This window comes from Amblyomma americanum, chromosome 7 (assembly GCF_052857255.1).
Source record: "Amblyomma americanum isolate KBUSLIRL-KWMA chromosome 7, ASM5285725v1, whole genome shotgun sequence".
Lineage (NCBI taxonomy): Eukaryota > Metazoa > Arthropoda > Arachnida > Ixodida > Ixodidae > Amblyomma > Amblyomma americanum.
In genome coordinates this window covers 20,995,991-21,021,211 of record NC_135503.1, presented here as the reverse complement: position 1 = coordinate 21,021,211, position 25,221 = coordinate 20,995,991, and the positions used below count along the sequence as shown (strand labels likewise).

Here is a 25,221-nt window from a genome sequence, read left to right as displayed (position 1 = left end):
CCGAAGGGAAGGGAGATAGGAGGGAGTGAAAGAAGAAAGGGAGAAAGAGGTGCCGTAGTGGAGGGCTCCGAAATAATTTCGACCCCCTGGGGATCTTTAACGTGCACTGACATCGCACAGCACACGGGCGCCTTAGCGTTTTGCCTCCATAAAAACGCAGCCGCCGCGGTCGGGTTCGAACCCGGGAACTCCGGATCAGTAGTTTTTGTTGCTGGTTTAATTATGTATGATCCACACCAACTAGCCTGCATGGTTACCCTGCAGTTTCTGTAGCTTTTGACACTGAGTGTGCTTTCATATGCTGTGCTATAAACACACATATGCATTTATAGCACAGCATCTATAGGGGTTGGAATTTTTGGTTTATATATACATATATTTTTTTTATTACCACAACCTTTTCAGCGTTTATTTCAGAACGCAGTTTTGAACTACGGGGGCTGAACTACTGGTTTCTTTCAGCGACATAATGTGGTGTTCCTGCGCGGTGCAAAGTTGCTTAGAGTTTATCTTGGCCTTTCTGCAGTCAGCACGAGCAGTCAATTTATCAGTAGCTAACGCTCATATGGTCGCAATTAGCAGGAAAGGTGGGGGGGGGGGGGTCTTATTTGCGCAATACTTTTATTGAAATCTATGAAAAGAATGGGACTGCACTTGTTTTTCCCTTAGAAAATTTCCCGCTGAGAAAGGCACCTCGCCCCTCCCCATTTTCTTTTTTACATCTGAGACTGTAGAAGGAAGCATTGGCGCGATTAAAAAAAAAAGTAACGGAAGAAGAATGATGGAGCTGTCAGAAGAAACACGAGAGGAAGTTTACATCTAAAAACCGGATTTTCATGAGTGTTGGGTCGCAGCGCTGGGATAAGTGAGAGGGCAAGGCATCACGTGGTCTGCGCGTTGAAGGCAGCGATGGAACTGCCGCTGAACCGCCGCGGTATACAGAGCATGGTATTTTTTTTTTTTTCGTGACCCGTAGGCATGCATGTTTCGCGTCAGTGTCCTCACGTACTGTGGAGAAAGCTACTTAACAGCCCAAATGTAAATGGTGACTCGGCAGACTCGTCAGTGGCACCCATTCCAGTTGGAGTGACGTTTGAAGTGACATTTTCCAGCTGGAAGTAGAGAATCCAGCTGCAGCTCGAAATTTTACAGCTGGAGCTAACTGGAAGCGCAAATTTTCCAGTTGGACACAATTTTCGGTTCAAAAATCCCGCTGTAAACTGTCATTCCAGCCGGAACTGAAGGTTTCCAGCTAATGGAGTCTCGTGAACTGCGCAGCGCGGGCATGTAAGCTAGTGGAGCAGTGCCCCAAAACGCGCAACTGCATGCGCTAGCCCAACGGTACCACAGCCTCAGTACTCCCATGTCCTGTGTATTTTAATTTTCTCCAATGACAGAGTATACTCAGAAGCCAGCTAACTGCGGTGTGCATATTTGAAGGATACTGACCTTTTTCGGTATAAACGGATTTCGAAACCTGCATCCTGCGTACTTTTATCGTTTTTTTTTTTTGAAGCGAAAAGTCCAATCCCTGCATATATCGTAGCCATTATTTATATCTGTTAAAATTAAGTTATAGTTTCAGTTATATTTCACGGACCACGTATAAAACAACGAGATATGTCCTCGATGGACGTACAACGTGAACAGTGACTGGGCGTCTTATAAAATCACCGATATAGCGCAAGAAAAATACAGGATACAGACAGCGTGTTAATCAAAATATAGCGCTTGGCGTTTGCCGGTTCTGCCAAAGCCATTATTGCCGAAAATAAACGTGAAAAACGGCCCGAAAAATAACGCGAGAAATATATTTTCCCGACTGAAAAAAAAAGTACTTCAAACCAAAAAAAAATGGCGGACAATTAGTTTCTCAAAATTTTCTGCACTATTTAGCCGTCTGCCTAAAATATCTAGCCTTTAAAATATAAGGCAGCAAACTTGATCGAGATTCGGTGCTTAAAGATCTGTTTAACGAAAGTGCACGGCACATAAGCATCTTCAATGAAACGCACATAAGTACTGCAGGTGTTGCAAAAAAGGCGGAGAACTTAGTTTTCACGTATCGTATCGTGCACAAAAATTTTCAAAACAGACCGGCACAAACCTTCGGTTCATTCACCATGTATAAGGAACGCGTGCCGCCGGCCGATTTCGAACCTTTCGCAAACAGCAGGTGCACATACGTTCCAAGCACATTTCCGCGAAAACGCTCTGCTGCGCATGCGCAGCTTACCTCGCTATAGGAAGTATGCGCTTCTGGAGTTGGCGCCCTTCTCCCCTTCCATTAAATCAGCTCAACTTCGTTGAAATAGCCGTCCGACAACAGACGGCTATAGCCTTCAGAATTGATGGGTCTCCATTCCGAGGGGTCACTGAGCGGGACACTGCTCGTATATTTTCATGAACCCATTCGCCTCCGGTGCGTTGAAAATGAGCGCGGAAAATTACAACATCTGACAGAGCAGCTGCAGGTACAGCACGGAACAACACGGGCTAGCATAGCATTTCGCCAATGACAGAGTGCCGCACCGTGCATCCACTCACGTAATTAATCTAGGGTAATGGCGCGGATACACGCGCAAGAACGTTGCTTCACCACAGTGGTCCGTTCGCGTCATATATAGTAAATAAAGAGCAAATTTACGTAAATACCGTATTTGCTCGCATAATGGACGCACTCGCGTAATGAGCGTTACACCTAATTTGGCTCCCGTCGTGCACAGTATATAGAAAGAAATTGGTTGTTGGGGAAAGTAAATGCCGCACTATCTGTCTCATTTCTTGGCGGACACCTGAACCGCGCCGTAAGGGAAGGGATAAAGGTGGGACTATAGGAGAAGAAAGGAAGAAAGAGGTGCAGTAGCGGAGGATTCCGGAATAGTTTCAACCACCTGGAGTGGTTCTGAATAGTTCACCCCGCGCAATAGACGCATCCCCTAAAATTTTCTTGTTCACTTTTTTTTTTTGTTGCATTAACCCACCATCCTGCACTGCGCTCTTCTTTAGGAAAAATTAATTTATGAGCAATTCTTTGAGAAATGTAGTAAAAGATGGAGGCGGGGGCAACCCCATAAATGCACCATGCATTTTTTTCTACTGGTCATCCTGGGCGGCGATTCCAACGCGAAGGACAGAAGCTGGGGCTACACAATACAAGGTATCAAAGGCAGAACGATAGCATCCGAGGCGGGGAACTTCGATCTCGGATTAATCAGAGACTCTGCTTTCCCTACGACTTGACCCGACCTGACTTTCGTTCGGGAAGGTAAGGACCACCCGCGGGAAAATCTACTGGAAAATCCAGGGAATGATCATTTCATTTTGCATACGAAGGTGGCGGCCGGAGTGATTAGGAGAAGGACTGGACAAACCAAGATCCCCAACTGGGATGCCTTCCGGGAAGAAAGCGAAGGCCAACTGGGAAACATGTCTTCTCGATCAGACTGGTGTGACAAAATCAAAAGCGTGCGGGACGAATGCACGATAAAGATTGGCAGGACAACAGCATAGTTCCCGAGGTGGACGAGCATCTCCCGCGGCTGTGGGAAGCCAGGAGAGGACTGATAAAGATATGGAAGAAGCAGAAGCACAATCGAAAACTCAAAGTGAAAATTGCGGAAGTCACAGCCAGGGCCAAATAGTACGCAAATCAACCAGCAAGACAAAATTGGAAGCAACTAAGTGACTCGCTCAAGAGAGCCCTGGGTACACAGCCAGAACCTGGAACCTCTTGCGAGTACTAATTGACCCCACTGAATCAAAATCAGAAAACAACAAAGCGATAGAGAGAGAGAGTGATTGATATCTTCGAGGAGACGGAATCCGAACTAGTGGATAAATCCGAGTGAAGTGCTTCGGGGGCCGTAGTCCTCCACGTTATGGATGAAGCTATTGGGGCACCGGGAATGAAACACTAGACAGGCCGATCACGAAGGAGGAGGTCTTCGCGGCCATCGGGAATGCCAAGAAAAATACAGCTGCAGGGGCAGACAAAATCAACAACGCCTTGATACGCAACTTGAACGAAGAAGCAGTTCAGGAACTGGCAGACTTCACTAACAAACATTGGACGGTGGAAACGGTATCGGAGGAATGGAAACACGCAGAAGTGATCATGGTCCCCAGACCTAGCAAAAAATTGCAGATTGAAAATTTGAGACCCATCTTGCTTACATCGCGCCTCGGATTGTTGTACGAAAGAATGGTGACCGAGAGGGCCCCAAAACTACATAGAAGAGAACGACTTGGTCCCCCAAACCATGTTCGGCTTCAGGGAAGAAAAAAAAAAAACTTTCGAGGCAGGATGTGTTGCTCCAAATAAAAGGAGAGGTATTGCGAAAAACGCCAAAGAAAGGAGAGGACGCTATAATCGGCATGGACATATAAGAGGCTTTGACAACGACAGTCACGAAGCAATCCTCGCCGGACTGGAGCACTTAAACTGGCCAAAGTCCACGGTTACGTGAAGGCTCTCCTGTCTGGAAGGTCGGCCACTATAAGAGTAGGCAACGCGTGCTCGGAAAAATTCCAGGTGCCAAAGAAAGGAACACCACAGGGCTCTGTCATCTCGCCTATTCTTTCAACGTGGCGATGATAGGATTGGCAAGGAAACTAGAAACAAGATATCAGGCATGCCATGTACGCCCATGATATCATTATCTGGATCAACAAGGGCTCCCTGGAAGAGAAGGAAGAGACACTCCAGGCAGCGGCCGAGGAGTACGTCAGAGCAAGAGGACTGGCATGCTCTATACCGAGAAGTCGGAGCTGCTGAAAGTGCGGAAGGAGAAAGGAAGACGGATCCTTCCAGCCGAGGAAGGCCTACGCGCTTGCAAGGGATGGAAATACCGGAAAATTATTTGATTAGACTTATTGGGATGTGGATCCAGTAGAACCTGCGAAGCCCACCCACATGTTCGCCGTACTCAAAACGACGACGATGCAGGTAAGCCCTAATGATCACCCGCGTAACCAACAGAAGACACGGAATGCGAAAGGAAGACACGTTGAAACTGGTGAGTCACATACAGCTTGGCATACCAGTGTGTGAATCAGGCTCAAGAACAACAAGCAAGAGACCAGTATGAACAAAGCATACAAGACGGCGTTGAAACTACCACAGAACACGTCGACTGACAAGCTTCTGGCCCTGTGGACCCAGAACACCTTCGGGGAATTTAGGGAGGCACAGCTCGGCTCGCAAATACACTGACTGATGCAGACAGCGACTGGACGAGCGCTCTTGATGAGACTCGGCTACAATAAGCAGGTGCGGGAGGTGGCAATAGTGTAAGCCATTGCAGTATTTCTTGTACAGTATTTCTACAGAGGATGCAGTGCCGTCCTGTTTCGAAGCTTCGAACTGCTTGTACTAACATCGGATTGATGACTGAAACACCAGCTGTAGGACGACAATAATGTAAGACAGACAGGCTGATCTCATTTCCTCCTAAGCCTAATTTAAGCATATTTTTCAAGCAATTTTTTTTTGTGAACAATCTCACGATATTGCGTCTCAACAAAATATGCTGACTGACAGTTCCCGCTGCTTCACCAGTGTGTGTGTGTGTGCGGGGGGGGGGGGGGGGGGGTTCCGCATTCTACAGTATTTCTTTAGAGGGTGCAGTGCCGTCCTGTTTCGAACCTTCGAACTGTTTGTACTAACATCAGATTTATGACTTAAGCACCAGCTGTAGGACGACAATAATATAAAACAGACTGGCTGATCTTATTTCCTCCTAAGCCTAATTTAAGCCTACTTCTTAAGCTAATCCCCCCCCCCCCCCAACAATCTCACGATATTGCGTCTAACAAAGTATGTTGACTGACAGTTCCCGCTTCACCATTTTGATTATGGCAACTCAGACTATGCGCATGTATTCTGTAATATAATTGAATCACTCCTCGCATGCTCGGTTTCGAGAACATCCAATTTTATTTCGAATTTAGATTGCAACAAAAAGCATACTTCAATAGCGCTTCAGCTCCAGAATCGGAAAGAGTGAAAAGTGATACATGTGTCCCGGCCTTTTAAACTTGCATAAATGCTTTGCAATAATTATGGTAAGGTAGCTCTAAACTCGGGAGTATATGCATGCATGAGGAGGCGGATTCAACGGGAAGGGGAAACCGCCCCTTCCATTTCGAGAATTTCTTTTCATGCGAGGGAAGCATTTTAGCTCAATTTTTTTTATTAAAGAAAGTTCATAAAGGGCACCCAGTCAACAGATCATAAAGACTGAGGCTTGGTATCATCATCATCATTATCATTATCATCATCATCATCATCATCATCATCATCATCATCATCATCATCATCATCATCATCATCATCACAAACCTGACTACGACCACTGCAGGGCAAAGGCCCTGCCCATGTCTCTCCAATTAACCCTGTCCTTTGCCAGCTGCGGCCACCGTATTTCGGCAAACTTCTTAATCTCATCCGCCCACCTAACTTTCTGTCGTCCCCTGCTAAGCTTTTCTTCTGCTGGCATCCACTCCAATACCCTTAAGAAACAGCAGTTATCCTGCCTTCGCATTGCATGCCTTGCCCAAGCCCATTTCTTCCTCTTGCTTTCGACTAGGTTGTCATTAACCCGATTTGTTCTCTCACCCACCTATCATTTTTCTTCCCGTAGCTCGCTCCGTTGTCCTTAACTTAAGCTGAACCCTTTTCGTTAGCCTCCACGTTTCTGCCCCGTAGGTGAGCTCTCGAAAAAAAGCGTGCAGGAGTGTAGGAAATGCTTCTCGGCTCAGCCACGCCGGACGGCGTTGCCCGATTGTCTGGTACCGGATATCTCTATACACAGTCCTGGCGAACGGTTCGTCGGAGGCCTTACTCATGCTCGCAAGTCAACAAAAGGCTGGCGTAACGAGGTCGCGTGTACAGGTCCACGACAACGACCCAAGGAGCCGCAGCCCCCTTCCCCAGCCTCCATAACCGCTGACATGTCCCGTGACCGGTCTCGATCTAGAGCACCACCACAAATTATCCCGGGCATCTTGCTTTTTTATGACGCGAACATCAAGATCTCGCTAGAAAATATGTCTGCAAGCTTGTGGGTACGATTCTTTAGTGAGTGCAAAGCTTACAAACCGGGTCGCGAGTTGTTTCTACTACGTTGAAAAAAACTTTGTTATGCCTAATGAGGCTGACCGCAAGCCGGCATTGTGTAGTGCGATGAAGCTCGCCATAACTGTGCACACGAATTATGTGAGCCTCTTGTGATAGGGATATAGTGAACCAAATTTTCTAGAGAAAAAATTGCTTTCCCGCCTTGATGTGGCTGGCACCTTCGTGCTTCTGGGAACGCATTCCGGCAGAATAGAGACGAGATGTATAAAAAACAACCACCGAGACTACACCGGCCAGCGCCGCTATTCTGTAACCCTGTTGTAAACAACGAGTCGTAAAGGGGCGTGGCCTGATGCGCAAAATTGCCCATTTACGTATGTAAAACCTGCACTGTGTCACGTGATTCCTCGCGATTTCTCTTTCTTCTCGCGATTAGTGCCACATCGGCAGGTGTGACACCTGCCGCACCATGCTGACCACGCCAGTTAAAGAAGGCCGATTAAAGAGGCCTGGTTAAATCCGCGTTTAATTGACGTTATGAGCTCTAATATGAATTGGCTGCTCGCGAAGCTAACGGATGCACTGCAGCAGTATAGTCTTCCAGAATTGCGGTCGTTGTTGATCGCTCTAATGTCGCTAATACCCGCCCGAGGCCAATGCTGCATGAGCCATAAAGGAACGTACCTACTTGTCACGGAGAGGGCATGCAGCTAAAGCCCCTGAAACCAAGGGCGCCCTCGAGAATGCCCCACCTGAGGCCACGCAGTCTACTTCAATAGAACTCGTAAGCGGGAGGTGTGGGCCTTGATCCCCAGTGCCGCCGGGCATCCTTTCGAATGAGTATACGAACTTTGACCTTCCCCGGTGCTCAGTTTCACTGGGATGAAATGCCTTGGAGACGGGTCTCTGTTGTAACTGCGTATACGAAAAACATTTTGCGCCATGGCACTATTTGGCCAAGCCGCTCTTGTGTCATTAAAGTTCATCATCTTCATCTGCTTCCGAGTGGGCAAAGGGTGCGCTCAATGGGCAAAGGGGGAGGGTGTTCAAACTACCCACGTCGGAAAGCCCCTTCTTTTCTTTTTCGTTTTTTTTTTTCATGATAAGACGGAGGAAGCCGCACACCGCTCTACCAGAGGCTCAAGGGATTAAAAATTGGAGGAGACACTCATGCTCCGCCTAAAGGGTATGACACGATAGCGTCAATGAATTAATGTCTATATATGGGGAATCGGTCGTTCTCTACTTTATATTCATTGATCGCTGGAAGTGATGGTAGTGCTAGTGGCGGCGGCGGTAAAAACGTTTAAGATAGCTGTAGCCGTCCATGACGGGCGGAGCCCTCAGTACAGGGCGGCGATGGCTCAAACGATGTCTCGACCAGTGATTGCCGGTCGCTCCGGTCCGAGCCGGCAGGGCAGCCTCCCAGGAGAAGAATGAAGAGTGGGAAATGGGTGTTTTGTTTACTGACGGCTTCGGGCACTTCCGGACAGAGTGATAAAGCGTTGGATTTGAACTGTTGCACTGCGGGCCACGTGCCACCCCTGGCGCAGTGGCGCAGCGGTTAAGCGATGCGCCATTGCCCTACTATGCTCCCAATTCGGCAGCCAGGTTGTGAAGACGCCACACGGTCACATGACCCACCCAGGTTGCTTCTCCGGTGATTCTTCGCTCACAATGCCACAATGCTGTGACGCCCGTACATGCACAGAACGTATTCAGCTTTATCATATTCGTGTCGTGATCTTTTATCACGGCGATCCTCGCAGCCCAGCTATTTGAGGCCGCGATGCAACAGTGGCCCCGGGAGCAGTTCGCTATCCGTTTCAGGAAAAGCAATCCGACGCGGCGGAAGCGGCGCTGGAAAGTTCGACAGCAGTACTACTGCGAAGTCCCGTTAACCGGCTTCGTGAAGAATCGGAACGCGCAGCTGCGCTTACATTGACAGGCAAACTACGTCGCACGACTAGGAGCAAACAAAAGAAGATAGGAAAATGAAAAAGAGAGTAAAGAAATGGAAAGAAAGTAATAAGGAAAAAGGCCATGTGCATGCGCTGTTTGTGGGCTGCATTAGAAAACAGTTCCGGTGAACACGGTGCGTCGACATGGGTGGCCGTGATAGCGAGGTTCGTGGAATAGCGAAAAAAACATAGGGTGCGGGAATCGCGTGGCGCGTTTGCGGATCGTAACACGCACAGCCAGAAAAAACTGGGCCACTAAACCGGCGCCCAACAGGCCGCACTCTTGCCATAGTGCGCATGGCTCATCGCCGCAGCTGCAACGCTGTACAAGGGATTGCCATCCTGTTTTGACAATGCTCGGTCGAGGTTGTTGTGTAACTGTTCTCCGTGTGCTTTTTGTGAATACGTTTGTGAATACGATGCGAGACTGTTTATTTATTTTAATTTTTTTTGCATTGATAGCGTTGTGTTTCATGTTGCAGTGAACTACCTGTATATTCCATTTCTACGTTTTCATTCCTACAATAATGTCGCCCATTTCGGGCGTTGTAGGCACCAGAATCTCGCTACAGCTGCTTTACAGGACCACAGACACCTGACTTCAGCTTCATGTACTCTTCTACGCAATGGTACCACGTATTTACGTACCACGTACGTAATGGTACCTACGTACCACGTGTTCTTAGTCTACAACAGCTAAATAATTTATAATTGCATTTCTTCTTGAAGCTGTCACCGAACGACAGCTGTCACGAGTAAGGAGTATTTACTTCACATGATTCATGAAAAAAAAGAACTTCAGTACAGCCGCTGATACGTTGTTTTTTGTTACTCCAACTCTTGAAGCAAGCTAGCTTAAGCATTGTGTGAAAGAAAACTACTTATCAGCGAATATATCGCAGTTTTGTTTGCGCAAGCAAAAACGTGTTTAGAGTCCTTGAAGTGCCGCTGAGTTCCGGCCGCTTTTGTTTTCGTACAAGACAGCGCGTTCAGCGCCTCTCGCTGCATTGATAAGGTATCGCTCGCTATTTGAAGTGCCATAACGCTTCAAACGCGGAAGCGACATCAGGCGCTGTATCAGACCCTGATTTTGTTCTTAGCGGACTTCACAAACATTCGCGGCGAAAAACTAAAGTATGAAAGATGACGAAGACAACAATATATCCAAAGTACAGCGCGAAAAGGCTACGAAAAAAAAAAGGCAGCGGGGAGACAAGCTGATCTGTTTGGGCGCTACCAGTTCAAATCCCGCTAGGGGCTGACATATTATTTCTGCTGGATCGGAAATTTTCCGATTATTTCATATTAGATCGCCCTCGCGTTCAGCGTCAAGTTCTCTAAGTTCGGATGATTTTCGCCTTAATTTGCCGAGAAATTCGAGGTCAAAGCCTTTAATGGTTTAAAAAAAAAAGGCCCCGCGCAATTTAAATCACCGCGCCTACATCGGACCAACAGGAAGTATGCAACGCAACGAGGCTAGAAGGAACGGACTGGACGGCTTCGAAAAAAAGTGGGCGAGTGACGTGGCGTAGGAAATGGTCGCTCCTCAAATTCCTTCAACTTTATTCGCAAGCCTCTTTTTTTCTCATTTTTTTTACAACCTTCCCCCCCCCCCCCCCCCCCTTCTGATACGGTTGAGGTGACCTCCACTTCGGTATTAACCTCTTTTCTCTTTTTGCATTCAAGCGATGCTGTCCTAAGTCAGTGCATGCAAAGATCCCCAGGTGGTCGAAATAATTACCGGAGCCCTCCAACACGGCACCTCTTTCTTTCAGTCCCTCCTTCATACCACTCCTAACTGCGTATTTATGGTGTCCACCGATAAGCGAGTCCATGGTAGATAGAGGTTGGAGAGATGGTTCTCAATAATCACGAAGTGAACAAGGGAGCGGAAAGCCTCAGGGTGCTTGCCAACGTTTCGACAAATGGACTTGTATTCGTCTGGGGAAAGCATTCATCATTGGCGGGCTTTCAATAGGGTCATCCCTCCGAGGAGGAAGGCCCGGTGAGGGGTGAGGGCCGTCACCGGGCCTTCCTCCTGGAAGTCAAGGCCCTATTTGAGCCCTGCCAATGACGAACGCTTTGCCAAGACGAAAACAGGTCCTCTTAAAGGAACGTTGGCAAGCACCCTGATGCTTTCCCCTCCCTTGTTCACTTTGCGAGCATCGATAAGTGAGACAGCTACGGCCTTTTCTCAGAACCTATTTCAATCTATCGAGATCCCTGACCACACTAACGAAGCGTCGTAGCACTCTGCGAGTCGCGGGACTGGTTTTGGGTGATCCGTGTAGCGTCCCTCCCTGCTTTCCTAGTGCTTCGGGGGTGTAGCTAGTACTACACCGAAATCGGTCGCGCGCCACAACTTGTAGTTTTAATGAGCCCAAGGGGCGAAACCGGAGACTTTGTCTTAGTCGGACGCGCAGACCGAGGCACGCGATCTCCTCCGCGCAGTTCCACTCGCCAAGAGCTGCAACAAAAACTCTCCTGGCGCGCGTGTATACACGCAGCTCGGAGGTCGTCGACGCTAATTCAGACGACGCCGCGCGCGCAGCCACTGCTTGCAGCGTCGGCGGCGTGTACAGTTGCGCACGGTGACGCTGACACCGCGGCGAGTGAGTGCCCCTCCTTCCAATACATCAACGCGAGGCAACGCCGGCATAAATGAAAAGTATCGATCGCCCCTCGTAAGCAGCAAACATGCCAGCTCGAGGCCGGTCTTTCCTGCCATTTCTGTGGCTCGATTACCCCGCGCTTTCTCGCATTCACCCCCCCCCCCTTTTCTCCTACCGCTGCTAGAGAGACAAAAAGACCGAGAAGGCCAGAGTAACCCTACACAGGACGGCAGTCGGGGGTGGGGGAGCGGTTGGAGCCGTTGCAGATCGCGCCGCATTTCCCATTCCTCCTGTCACCGCGCCGTGGCGGAGGGCGCTGCTGTGCGTTTTCTCTCTCCAATGCCCTCCTCTCTCTGCTCGCAGCGCCATGCAGATCAATACGTCGATGTGTCGGCGGCTCCTGCCGCCTCAGAAATCCAACGTTGCCGTCCCTTCGCACTCTCTTCCAACCTCCGCCTCGCCCACCGCCAACCACGAACGCCTCATGGCTTTGCCGCGTCGTTCGCGCCAAGCGAATATGCGAGCCGCAGTGTGTGTGCTGCGTGTGTTCACAGTGCGATCGCGCGGACGGGTGTCGTCTGACGCGTCCGCTGCCGGGGCTTTCTCTGTTTTGCAAGCGCCGTGAGAGGTGGCGTCCTCCGCTTAACCAAAGGGTACGCGCCGAGATCTATTTGCGGGACTTTTCTCGCGTTTTCCGTTCTTTTCATTTCTTCCGGCCTTTCGCGCAAGCGCTGTCAGCAACTGCGATGCTATGAGCGCGACGAACCATGCATGCGCGCTGCGAATTTGAGAATGAGTATCACAATTCGCGCGCTCAGCGAAGTTCCAATCTGTCCACGCTGCGTGCTAGGCGTTTACACGCGTTCTGTGCATTGAGAAGATGCAAAGAGATAAACCTCGTTATAACGAAGGAATGACGGTTCCCCTCAAACGCTCGTCAGTACGGGCTATAACGAAGCTACGGTTATAACGAAATAATCGCCGGGCACCTTCAACTTCATTATAACGAGATTCAACTGTAATAGGAATGCCAAGGAGCGCGCACGTGATCAAGAGTACAAATAAAAGGAACAGGGAAGATAGATTCTTTTTAGTGCTGTGTTGCACGCTGCATGCGTAGCCATTTTTTTCTTTTGTTTTCATTTTGTTGCCTTTTGATAACCAATTTTTAGCATTGAGCGAACCGCTTCCGCGAAGCATCAACTGCGCATGCGCCACGTGGAAAGACTGCGCATCTGTGTCGGCGACCGGTGCGAGCGCACATCGGCCTCTGCGGAGGACGCGTATGCCCCCCCGCGTAAGCTGATCGCAGGAACCAGGTTATACTCCTGTTCTCGCGGATGCCATCGCAAGGTTGGCGTTTATCATGACAAATATTCTCTTGCGTGTCAGCAGCTGGCCTAGCGCGAGCGCTCCGTCCCGCGGCACCGCCCGCTCATCTTCGTCTCCTACGTAGCCACTAATCCGGAGGTTCTGACGCGAGCAAATTCGTCTTTTGCGTGCCCGCTAAAAAAAAAAAAATACAGAGAACTGAATCAGTCAACAGGTGTGTGCCTCAGTTCAGTCATTCATGCAAGTAAAATGAGTAAAAACAATCTTTGCCAAAAAAAGAAATAATAATAAGCCCGCGCTTTTGCTCTGAATTGAATGTTGCAAACATTGTAATTTTTTTTAAACTCACGATTCTCACAAAAGACAAAAAGCTGATAGTGTGGCCCTTACTCCGTCCAGTACTGTTAAGCAGGGCACTATTTCTTCCATTTTCTTTTTTTTTTTTCAGACAATCGGATACACGCGGAGACCACCCGCGGTGCTTGAACGGAAACGCGAATCGCAGCTGCACGCCATCTATAGACGTCCTCGGCAGCGGACGCACCCCATTATGCATGCATCGGGGAGGAACGGTGGACCGGCGACGGGTCGATGTCAGCAAGAAGCCAGCGAGTTAGTGCCGACGCGATCGAGAGTGACATCATCATCATCATCATCATCAGCCTTACTACACCCACTGCAGGGCAAAGGCCTCTCCCATGTCTCTCCAATTAACCCTATCCTTCGCCAGCTGCATCCACCCTTTGCCTGCAAACTTCTTAATCTCATCCGCCCATCTAACCTTCTGCCGCCCCCTGCTACGCTTACTTTCTCTTGGAACCCACTCTGTTACCCTTAAAGACCAGCGGTTATCTTGTCTTCGCATTACATGCCCTGCCCAAGCCCATTTCTTTCTCTTGATTTCGACTAGGATGTCATTAACCCGTGTTTGTTCCCTCACCCCCTCTGCCCGCTTCCGATCTCTTAACGTTACACCTATCATTTTTCTTTCCATGGCTCGCTGCGTTGTCCTTAACTTAAGCTGAACTCTTTTCGTTAGCCTCCACGTTTCTGCCCCGTAGGTGAGTACCGGTAAGATTATGCTGTTGTACACTTTCCTCTTGAGGGAAATTGGTAAACTGCCACTCATGATCTGCGAGAATTTGCCATATGCGCTCCACCCCATTCTTATCCTTCTAGTTATCTCCCTCTCATGATCCGGATCAGCTGTCACTACTTGCCCTAAGTAGACGTATTCCGGCACAATTTCTAGGCTCTCGCTGCCAATTGTGAACTGTTGTTCCCTTGCTAGGCTGTTGAACATTACCTTGGTTTTCTGCATGTTAATTTTTAGACCCATCGATCTGCTCTGCCTGTCTAACTCGTTGATCATGATTTGCAGTTCACCTCCTGAGTGACTCAGCAAGGCAATGTCATCAGCAAATCTCAGATTATTTAGGTATTCTCCATTTATTCTTATTCCCAACTGTTCCCAATTCAGGCCTCGAAATACCTCCTGCAAACATGCGGTGAACAGCATTGGCGAGATCGTGTCTCCTTGCCTGACGCCCTTCCTTATTGGAATTTTATTGCTGACTTTATGGAGGACTATAGTAGCTGTGCAGTTGCTATATATATCTTCCAGTATTTTAACATAAGGCTCTTCTACCCCCTGATTACGCAATGCCTGTATGACTGCTGAGGTTTCCACTGAGTCGAATGCTTTCTCGTAATCAATGAAAGCTATATACAGAGGTTGATTATATTCTGCGCATTTCTCTATCACCTGATTGATAGTGTGAATATGATCTATTGTGGAATATCCTTTACGAAAGCCTGCCTGATCATTTGGTTGATTAAAGTCTAACGTGGCCCTCACTCTATTAGCGATTACCTTAGTAAATACGAGAGTGACGCCCGTGCTTTAAGAGCAGCCCAGAGTCCGGACGAGTTACGGGAGCGCCAATGAGGTGTGTGCGCGTGTGCCCACTCCCCATTCGTCGAGAGATCGAACACCAATCGCCAGAGAGCGGCCCACGCGCGGGTCCGAAACGAGGAAGAGCAGACAGCTCACTTGGCAAGGGGGCGAAATATTGATTGATCGATTGATTGATTGATTGATTGATTGATTGATTTGTTAACTGAAAACTTTACTGAATGAATGGCAATTCCCGGAGCCGTGGGTGGTAGGCCTATTCCGGCAGCCCATTGGCATGCGCCGCAGCGTACGGGGGCCTTGCGAACCAGTCTTCTCGTTGCTGGTCGGAGACCTCGCCGAGCTTAGAATAACCTCCCACTGCTCCAATACTATCAAGCGTTTGCGCTTCGACAGACCGCTCGAGACCCCTTTCTGTTCTCTCAGTTTTTCACTTAAGCCTTGGGAAACCGTCGTGGTGGCTCAGCGGTTACGGCGCTCGGCTGCTGACCCGAAAGACGTGGGTTCGATACCGGCAGCGGCGGTCGCATTTGGACAGAAGCGAAATGCTAGAGGCCAGTGCGATGTCAGCGCGCTAGAGAGAACGCCAGGTGGTCGAAATTACCCGGAGCCCTCCACTACGGAGTTATCTTGGGACGTTAAACCCAATAAACCACAAACTCAAAGCTCGGAGGCGTTTTTTTTTTTTACCAAAAAAGCAGACACAAGATTACGTGAATGAGACATCCGTTGTGCTATGCAACGCAGAGAAGAAACTTGTGTCGCGCCTTGTCCCGATAGCTTCAGCTTGCGCGCTTCGGAATGATGTGCACGGCTGCGCTTGCGGAATCCTGATAAGGTTCAATAAATTAGTTGAGTAGCGTTCGTGTTCTTTCGGTTGCACTGACTTTTGGGCTAAATGAATATGATTACATATTTTGATGCGTATTTTGGGCTTGCTTCCATGTGCTGGCAAATTTAGTACAGCGCAGACGTCAGGCACCTACTGCGCATGCGCGCTTGCAGGCGCAAGCCCTCACCCTCCTGGCCCTTGGGGGGGGGGGGGGGGGGGGGGCAGTGGATTGGTTGCTATACCAGGATAGCTCTGCGGCCCCACTGGGCATGCGCAGTGGACTAGTCCGTAGTGCCTCCAAGCTATAGATTTTGCCCGACATGCTTGTCTTATGTCTCTAAAAATGTTGGGGAAAACATTTCTTTTATCGCCTCAATTCGCGGCAATGAATTACATGTATCCGTGGTACATGGCGCTCATTAATTCGTTAGCATTAGAAGGGTACGTGCAAGTGGAAATGGCGGCTTCCACCACGTGTGACGCGGTGTGAACCTTGGTGAACTCCATTGACTTTGTTGAATTATGGTGACTCAAAGAGGATTCAGTTAATTTGTCGCGTATTCCATACACGTCTGTGGGATTTTACGCCGCTATTGACCATCTCCGTACTTGAAATCACTTGCAAGCGGTCACTACGTGCTGCAGTCTAGTCATAGTGGCGTCATTAAAAAGTCCGTCTAAAGGCTGTCAACAGACTCCTGGCAACAGTTTGGAGTCAGAAAACTGGCACAGAGCGAAGACGACCAAAAGAGGAAGAAAACATTCAAGCAGCGCCCTGTTTGCATGTTGCACCCTGGCCATTCCCCCGCCGTGGGTATGTGCCAATAAGTCTGAGGACATCATCAGCATCATGTTCCCAAATGAATTTCCCGTGCTCTTTTAATGTTCACTTTGAATTTTCCAATACAAGCGTGCGCCATTTTGCCATCCTTTTACTGACTGCAGACTTTTTGTCCGAACTAGTCGGTCCCGTACTTGTGACGTTATAATCGCTCTGTCATGGAGGAAGTCGGCGTGTTCCACAAGCGCTCAGAGAGAGCGAGGGGTCACCGGCAACGCTTTGCAAGGGCGAGCTGTTTCACGGGGAAGCCCTGCGTTGCAGGGACAAAGGAAGCACGTCATAGAGCCGAGCATATCCGTATGCGTTACCGGTTATAAAACGACCAGAGTGGCTGGTGAGAGCAGTGCACGTTTATCGGAGAAACCTCACTGATATTGAAGCGCCAATTGCATAGGTGACTCTGTGTACGCACATTTGTGTGCGTGCGAATAGATTTGTAAGTTGGCGTTATGTGCTGTCTGTTTCTCATATAGCGTTGTATTGGTACCGTGAATAGATCGCGGGAGCGTGAACAGAGAAAAGAACAGAGAAGCCTGAGCAGACGAACCAGAACAGAGAAACCTGGACAGGCGCACCAGAACAGAGAAACCTGAACAGGAACATGAGCACACAGAACACTGAACACAGAAACGTGATTAGAGAAACATGAATAGAGAAACCAGAATAGAGAAACCTGGACAGGAAAACGTAAACAGAGAAGTCTGAACAGAGAAGCGTGAACACAGAAACCTTGACAGACGCACCAGAACAGAGAAACCTGGATAGACGCACCAGAACAGAGAAACCTGCACAGATTCACCAGAATACAGGAACCTAAACAGGAAAACGTGAACAGTGAATTTTTAGCAGAGAAACGTGAACAGAGAAACCTGAACATGAAAACGTGAAGAGAGAAGTATGAACAGAGAAATGTGAACAGAGAAACCTGGACAGACGCACCAGAACAGAGAAACCTGGGCAGACGCACCAGAACAGAGAAACCTGCACAGACTCACCAGAATACAGAAACCTAAACAGGAAAATGTGAACAGTGAATTTTTAGCAGAGAAACGTGAACAGAGAAACCTGAACAGGAAAACGTGAACAGAGAAGTATGAACAGAGAAGCGTGAACACAGAAACCTTGACAGACGCACCAGAACAGAGAAACCTGGATAGACGCACCAGAACAGAGAAACCTGCACAGACCCACCAGAATACAGAAACCTAAACAGGAAAACGTGAACAGTGAATTTTTAGCAGAGAAACGTGAACAGAGCAACCTTAACAAAGGAAACTGAACAGAAAAACGTGAACAGACGTAAACAGGAAAAGGCGAGCGGTCAGCCCCGCGTCCGCATGTACTATCAGTGCGTCCATCAACGCAAGCAGCCGTTACTGAGCACCCAGACAAGAGAAGAAAAAAAGATAAAACTGACTGGTGACTGGTGAATCGAAGCGGCTCAGCGTAGCCAGCTCCTTCCCTTTTAGACACGGGGAAACACGGGACGCCAGGCCTCTATCGAATTCCGTTAGAACAGCGGCAGCGTATTCTGGGAAGCCCACGCTCCATGCGGCCATTCACAAGGGTCCACTCGCGGCAGCTTCCACACAACTGCTGTGCGCTTTCCCGCTTACAAGGGCTAAGAAGAAGTGAAGAGAAAAACCTTTACCGGCTCTTGTGTGCAGTAATGAAGACACGCGCGATCCCATTATGTGGCCTCTGTATACAGTGCTAGGAGAAAAAACACGCAAAATGAACTTTCTTTTCATTGTTGAGTTTTTGGGCCGCAGACGAAGGAGCAACTATGAGACACGCGGTTCTGAAGGGCTCCGCCATAATTTCGACCACCTCCTTCTCCGTAATTCTTTAAAGGGCACTGAAGTTTCACTGCTCTCAAGAATTTGCATTTCCGCTTCATCGAAATGTGACCGCCGTAATTCAAACCAAGGAATCGGGATTAGCAGCGGAAGCGCGAAAAATTGTTAAAACTTTGTGAAGAAAGTCTAGGCGTAAGCTTGACGCTGCTCCTAGCTGTTCCGTGCGCTTTCATTTCATAATAATTACCACAATTTTCGTTGTACAGTCCGTAACCTGTGTACAGGGATCAGGTGTGCGCATATTAAACTGTATGTGCACGAGCCGATTAGTATGACGCGAGCTGTCGGAGCAAAAAAAAAAAAAAAGATATGCCGTCTGTACACCGAAAGAAGACTCCCGGTTGCGTTCGGTATCTTCGCCGCTACTCTATTCATAGGGTGCAGGTGTCTGAAGGCCTACTTTAACGATGACATTGGCGATAGCGTGGCAAGGAATCGTTTTGCAGTATTCCACCGGCACTTGCGAACTTGTGTAAAGGTTCGTGTTCTTCAAAACTGAGATAGAAGGTAGTACCTGCAAGCACGCGCGCAACCAGTCAGCCACCCGATGGCAACAGGGGCACAGAGCAAACAAATACATAGGCCGCATCTATGGATAGTCTGCAAAGCAAAAAATTTAAACAATTAAACAGGCACTGTCAGAGGGCTGTACGCCGGAAAGTACGGTACTCGGGCCATATGCGTTCATCAATTCTGACTTTCAGCGACATTTGGTCCAACTGTGCGTAATTTATGCCCGGAGTGCAAAAAGGAAATATAAGTAATTTCATTGCTTCGGTGCCTCTATGAAAGGTGGTTGGCAGTTATCCAGTAAGCATCACTTTCCTGCCATCACCTTTCCTGGCTTTTTCTTCATCGCGGGACTCGTATCCCGTTTTCTAGTAAGCCGTAGTCGGCCCACATTGCAACTGAGGACTGATTCTGCTTTTCAGAAATGTACGAACAGCAGCAAACCTGGAGCGCTTAGAAACGTCCTTCATTCGCGACGCTTTAGTTCCTTCCTGTTAATTATTGCGCTGTCTTCGCCTTTATGAAAATTCTGTAACACAGATCCCCAGTGGAAGCATTGCAAGACCAGCAGTGCAAGAGCCAAGAAGACGCTGGAAGGCGCTGCTAACGTTTTGGTAATCCGCGTTGTTGATCTGCACAAACATAACTACCGTTTTCACCGATCTTGTTTCACCTTTTAACAAGAATAGGAGCTTAAGATCTTGAGAGGGCAGTTGCATAGGTGTGTACAAGACAGAAGTGAACCACGCTCTGGCAGCCCCAAATGCTTTATTTACTATTCCTATAGGTCAACTCAAGAAATGCATGTCTTTAAAGCAGAAACACTTGCAGCCGGATGTCTTCCCTTTAAGGGGTCGCCGAGCATGAATAGAAGTTAGTCTGTATCGATGCAGCACCTCGTTTCAATCGCAGAGACTATTGTAATAAAAAACGGAGCTTTTAAAAAAGCTATAGAAGTCCAAAAATCGAAATACAGGTGTCACTACCACCGGTCGATTTCGCAAGTAAAACTCACTCGTCGACACCGATTTTTCGGCACGGGTCTCAGAGGCAACGCTATACCACCGTTCACTTCAAAACAATGGCAACTCGCTCTTTTCGGTAAGGGCGTTACGAGTTCGAATCGACTGGCGCGAATATCTTTTAAAGTCCATTTTTCTCTCAGAAAAATGCGCCTTTTTCTGCTGAAAAAACGCCAGTATAGCGATAAACAGCCAGATAATAGTTTTTTTACTAGTAACAATAAATAGATGGAGTTAACCCTGAATGCCCTTAAGGTTTAAGGTATCTCGTGCTGCTATAACTTGAATAAAATTTATCTGGTAGTAGAACCTCGTGTACAACCAAAATAACTCAAAATCCTACGCCCTGCCACTCCCTTAAGCCCACTGTCTTTCCGGCGTAAAAATCAGAGCGATTGCAGTCTCGCTTGAGACCACATATGATCGAGCACTAAAATTACTCGAATTCAGTAATTACTGAGGATTCAAGGACTCTTCATTGCTCACTGTGTGAGTGAACGACTAAAAATCCTAACTCGTATATTCTGGTGACGTTACCTTCACTCAGCAGCGAATTAATGACGAGCTAGGTATCAAATCGCCAAAGTACGCGTCGCGATCCTTCAGGTAAAACAAAAAACATAACATTTCAGTTTTCGAATTCCCTAATTTTCCACAGAAAACGCCTCCCCAACATCCCCACCCCTCACCTTTCCCTGGCTCCCGTTACCACGTCAAGACGAACACCCGTTGGGTATCGGGGCTCCTACACAGCCCGCCGCCAGCCGCTTTCTCGCATCAACATCGCCCTAATCATCTCGGGCAGGATCGCTTCCGACAGAACTATCCCCACAGCCGTCCCCCGGCCGCCACCCTCAATTTTCCCCATTTCCCTTTTATTTGTTCCCCAGGACGATTTTCTAAATTTGGGGTCGCCCGTCGTCGCAACCAATATCTGCGACTGCTGCCTGCGCCGAGCGTGCGATCGATGATGGCTCGACGATTCCGCTGCGACAGTGCCAGCGTAATCAACAGCGGCAGTTTTGAAGGAGGCCGAACTACCTTTCCTCCTTCCTTCCTTCTTTTTTTCATTTCTTCTCCCTTCGTTTGTTCAACTGCACTCGTCGCCTCCTCCTTTTCGCCGGCGCAGAGCGGGAGAATTCGAACGGAAAGCAAGAAATTAAAAGCGAGACGCGTACGAGCAGACGAGCAGGAACTCAGCCGGGCAGAAGGGGGCGTTCGCGTGCAAGGGCGAAGAGTTGGGGAAATGGGGAAGAGGCGGGAAAGCGTTGAACCTGTGCGCGCTCGGGCTCGTCGTCGATGAGCGTTTCAGCGAAATTCGCTCCGCTCGGCGCGGTCTCGCGTCTATTGAATTCGCGCAGCGCGTCTCCGTACACCACCTCCTCGCTGGCTGGCTGTGCTGCTGTTTCGCTCCGCGCCGCCTCTCTATATTGGACGGTGGAGAAGAGAACGAGGGCTCGCGGGGAAGTCAAATCCGGCGCAATCTTCGGCGAGCTCACTTGACATTCGAGCATCATTTCATCGCTCGCCCGGCGCGCTGCAGCGGTTGGCTCGGAGGGATGTGGGAATGGGGAGTGGGGATAGCTAAGGTTACAGGCATCTCCCTATTCTTCCCCCATCCAAGCCCCCAAGGAAGCCACCGCTTGGCATTGCTCTTTCTTTCCTTGTTTTTGTTTCCCCTGGCGCGCTCGAGATTTCAACTCTCCTTTTGTATTTCTTGATTCGTCGTCGGCAGGCGAGATACTCGCGTTACAGCAGTCTCCAGCGAACGGAACCGCACCACGAGCCTGTCGGGCCGAATTCGACGTTCTGCTGCATTTGTGCGATTGGAGCGCGGCTCTCTCGCTCGTTTCTCTCCCTCTAGTTACGTTCACAGGTGCGGAATAGGCTGCTCGCGCAGGCTCTAACCAAGGAGACCGAATTCACAAAACTGTGCACATGGGACAACGGTCTACTGCTGGCCAGCGTCCGTCTGTCCGCGAAGCGATCATCACGACGTAGCCAATGAGGCAACGGTTACGGCGCCCCGACAACTCCGCCTTCGTGGTTGCGGAAGTCGACTTCCAGCCCTGTCTTGTGCTAGGCTGGATGCATGGATTTAGTGAAACAGGGCGTAAACGACAACCAACGGTCGGGACCCGTTGTCGCGAGGCAGCGTACGTGTCGCATGCTAATTTCTTATGTTCTGCGAGCGAGCGTTCATCCCTATACCAGCAAGGCATAAAAAGGAAGTTAAGGTGTAAGAGAAGAATAAAAAAACTTGTTTCTGTGTTATTTGTCGATTCGTGTATGTAATTCCTCCAATTGTTTCCGCGGCGCCTAAAGCCCTAGTCTACACTTGAAAAAGGCCTCAGCATCAGCATATAGAGTATTAATTTATTGTGAGCGAATAGAGTACCCTAGGAGGCAATCACCTGGTGTCAGAAAATAGAAGAAATATTCAAAAGCGTTGCTAAATATCTGAGGCTGTTAATATTGAAGAGATCATACGAAGCAAGCAATGGAATGGACAGGGAAAATAAGTTAGGGTCTTTCTGTGATAATCATGAATAAGAGACAGTTAAGGGTGCGCATTACGAAACGTTAGCGCACATATACGTAGTTGTACACATTAGAGCCTTCCACACTCATCGGGTGCTAATAGGTGAAAGCAATAGCTGTACCTCCCTCACCACGCTATTGAATCGCCCACTCATAGGACGAAATGTTCCACATATGGCCGCTCACAAGGCCACATATGACGGCTAAAAAAGCTATCATATGGCCATATGATCTTGCCCCACATATAAGTCACATACGGTCACATATAAGGCCATATATCCTGCTCATACACTAGTACACATATCACCACACAAAAGGCTACATCTGACCGCTCATATAGCTGCCGTATGTCTATATATTACAGAACAAAAGGCCACATATAACCACAGATATGACTGCGCATAACGAGACGTATGAGCGTTGATGTGACATGCCATCGCACGTGTAACGTATGGCCGCACATAAGGTCACATATGACCGCACGTATGTCCACATAACATGTTCCACATGTGGCCGCTCACAAGGCCACATATGACGGCTAAAAAAGCTATCATATGAACATACGATCTTACCACACATATAAGTCACATACGGCCCAAAATAAGGCCATATATGACCGCTCATAGACTGCTTTATGTACACATATCACCACACATAAGGCCCCATCTGAACCCTCATACAGCTGCCGTATGTCTATATATAACTAAACAAAAGGCCACATATGACCACAGATATGACCGCGCTTGACGACACGTATGACCGCTCGTATGACTACATACACTCTAAACAGGAACACGCCTATATGGGTGTAAAAAGGGAGTAAGTTGTCTTCTAACACAGTACTCCCTTCTATAAAAGGGTGTGCGCTAGAGGACAGTTTACTCCCTTTTTACTCCTTTCTGTTTAGAGCGTATCATCGCACGTATAACGTATGACCGCGCATAAGGCCACATATGACCGCACGTATAACCTCTCAGGGGGCAAATTCTCAGGAACGCCAGCCCTCAGACACACCTGGACAACATTCTCATTGGCCACGTAGCGAACGTGCGAGTTTAACGTCGCTACATACTGCGACAGCAACGCGCTAACCTCGGAGAAAGTGAGCTATTGAGCTAGCGCTGTAAAACAAAAGATGCAGATACATTAGGGCGCGTTAGATTTCCCATCTACGTCTTCGGAAATGTTACAAAGACAGGTGTGCGCAACTATTATCTTGCTCAGGTTGTGGGGGCACTAAGGAGATAAGAGCATCTGATGAGGGCATTTTCTTCGCTGAGAGTGCCCGCGTGGGCCGCAATATTTCGCTCCTATGACGCACGAATGCGATAACATGACAAAAGCTTTCAAGCGCAACACACTACATTACGCAGAAATGAAAAAAAAATATATAGACAGAGAGCGATAGGGGGCATTTGGATGGCTGCCCATACACTGAGCTGACCTAGCAATTGTATTTTTTGCTCGGCGTACTAGAATTGTCGCAATGTGGGCAGGGTCAGAGCAGTGTTACGTTCTAGAAAATAGTACACTGTTAGCACAGACAAGCGGGCTAGTTGGCGGCTGTATTTGATGAAATTGGTCACCATCATCATCAGCCTGTCTACGCCCACTGCAGGGCAAAGTCCTCTGTCATGTCCGTCCAACTAACCTTCTCCTTTTGCCAACTGCGGCAGCCGTATCCCCCGCAAACTTTTTAATCTCATCCGTCCACCTAACTTTAAAACGGGTTACTCTGTTCCCGCTTCCCCTGAGCACCCGAGGTTACCAAATAAATTAACCGATATCAAATCTTGTTACACAAAAATAGGAAAGAAAATAAGTGCGGTTGTTCAATCAACGCACAGCGATACTCCCGCTGAAAAGCGGTATCTGTCGTCCTCATTACTTTGTGCATATCCTGAAATGCATTCACTAACCATTCCCCATTTAGCAAATGTGCACTGGACTGATTGTTAATCCTCTTCAATAATACGTCGGTTATTCTAATTTAATCTCTTTCTTTCAGCCTTTCAAGGGACAACTAATTCTGTTAAGTGATGGCAATGCCATAGCATTAGAAGCTGTTAATGCCTTAACCGGAAGTGACTTTACACTCCCTCATGCCACTGAAAATGCTCCCGTCAGGTGACGTCACTTCTTTCCATCCAATCAGCGAATTTAGCTTCCGACGACACATTTTCTTTCTGATGAGGGATCCAATGATATCGCATTAATAAAAAAGATGCCGCTCAATGTACTTAGTGAAAGCAAGTCTGAAGCATGAAATAATTTGTCTCTGCGGCATCTGCAGCCTGTACAGAACGGGCTGCGTACAGCAGAACTCCGGGGCATAATCGAGTGCTGCTTTGCACATCTGCTCATATAAAAATGACCCGCACAAAGTTCTGCATATTGCTGTGTCGTCGTCCGGCATCGGACAACTATCGTGGCTCTTTACCTAAACACCCTTTTCGACAACCAGGAGGTCGTTAGGTGCTAGATTGCATACAACGCGTTCTTTGCAAATTTCTAGAGGACCATTTCGGCAAGCCTTGGCGAGTTTGCCAAGCATTCTGCACAAATCGGTCATTTTTCCAGATGCCGCGAACTGTGAAAGAACTGTGCTGGTGGTATATGTTTAGCGGCCACTGTGGTTTCGAAGAAGAGTTCGGAGAGAGGTTCAACTCGATTTCCAGTTAACGAACATTTCGACGCTAAGTTCAAAATAATGCC

General features: G+C 48.4%; 1 protein-coding gene across 8 annotated transcripts in view; it reads right to left on the bottom strand.

The window, feature by feature from the left end:
* Positions 1-25,221, bottom strand: part of PMCA (plasma membrane calcium-transporting ATPase 3) — a 289,652-nt gene that overhangs the window by 82,734 nt on the left and 181,697 nt on the right. The window lies entirely within an intron of this gene.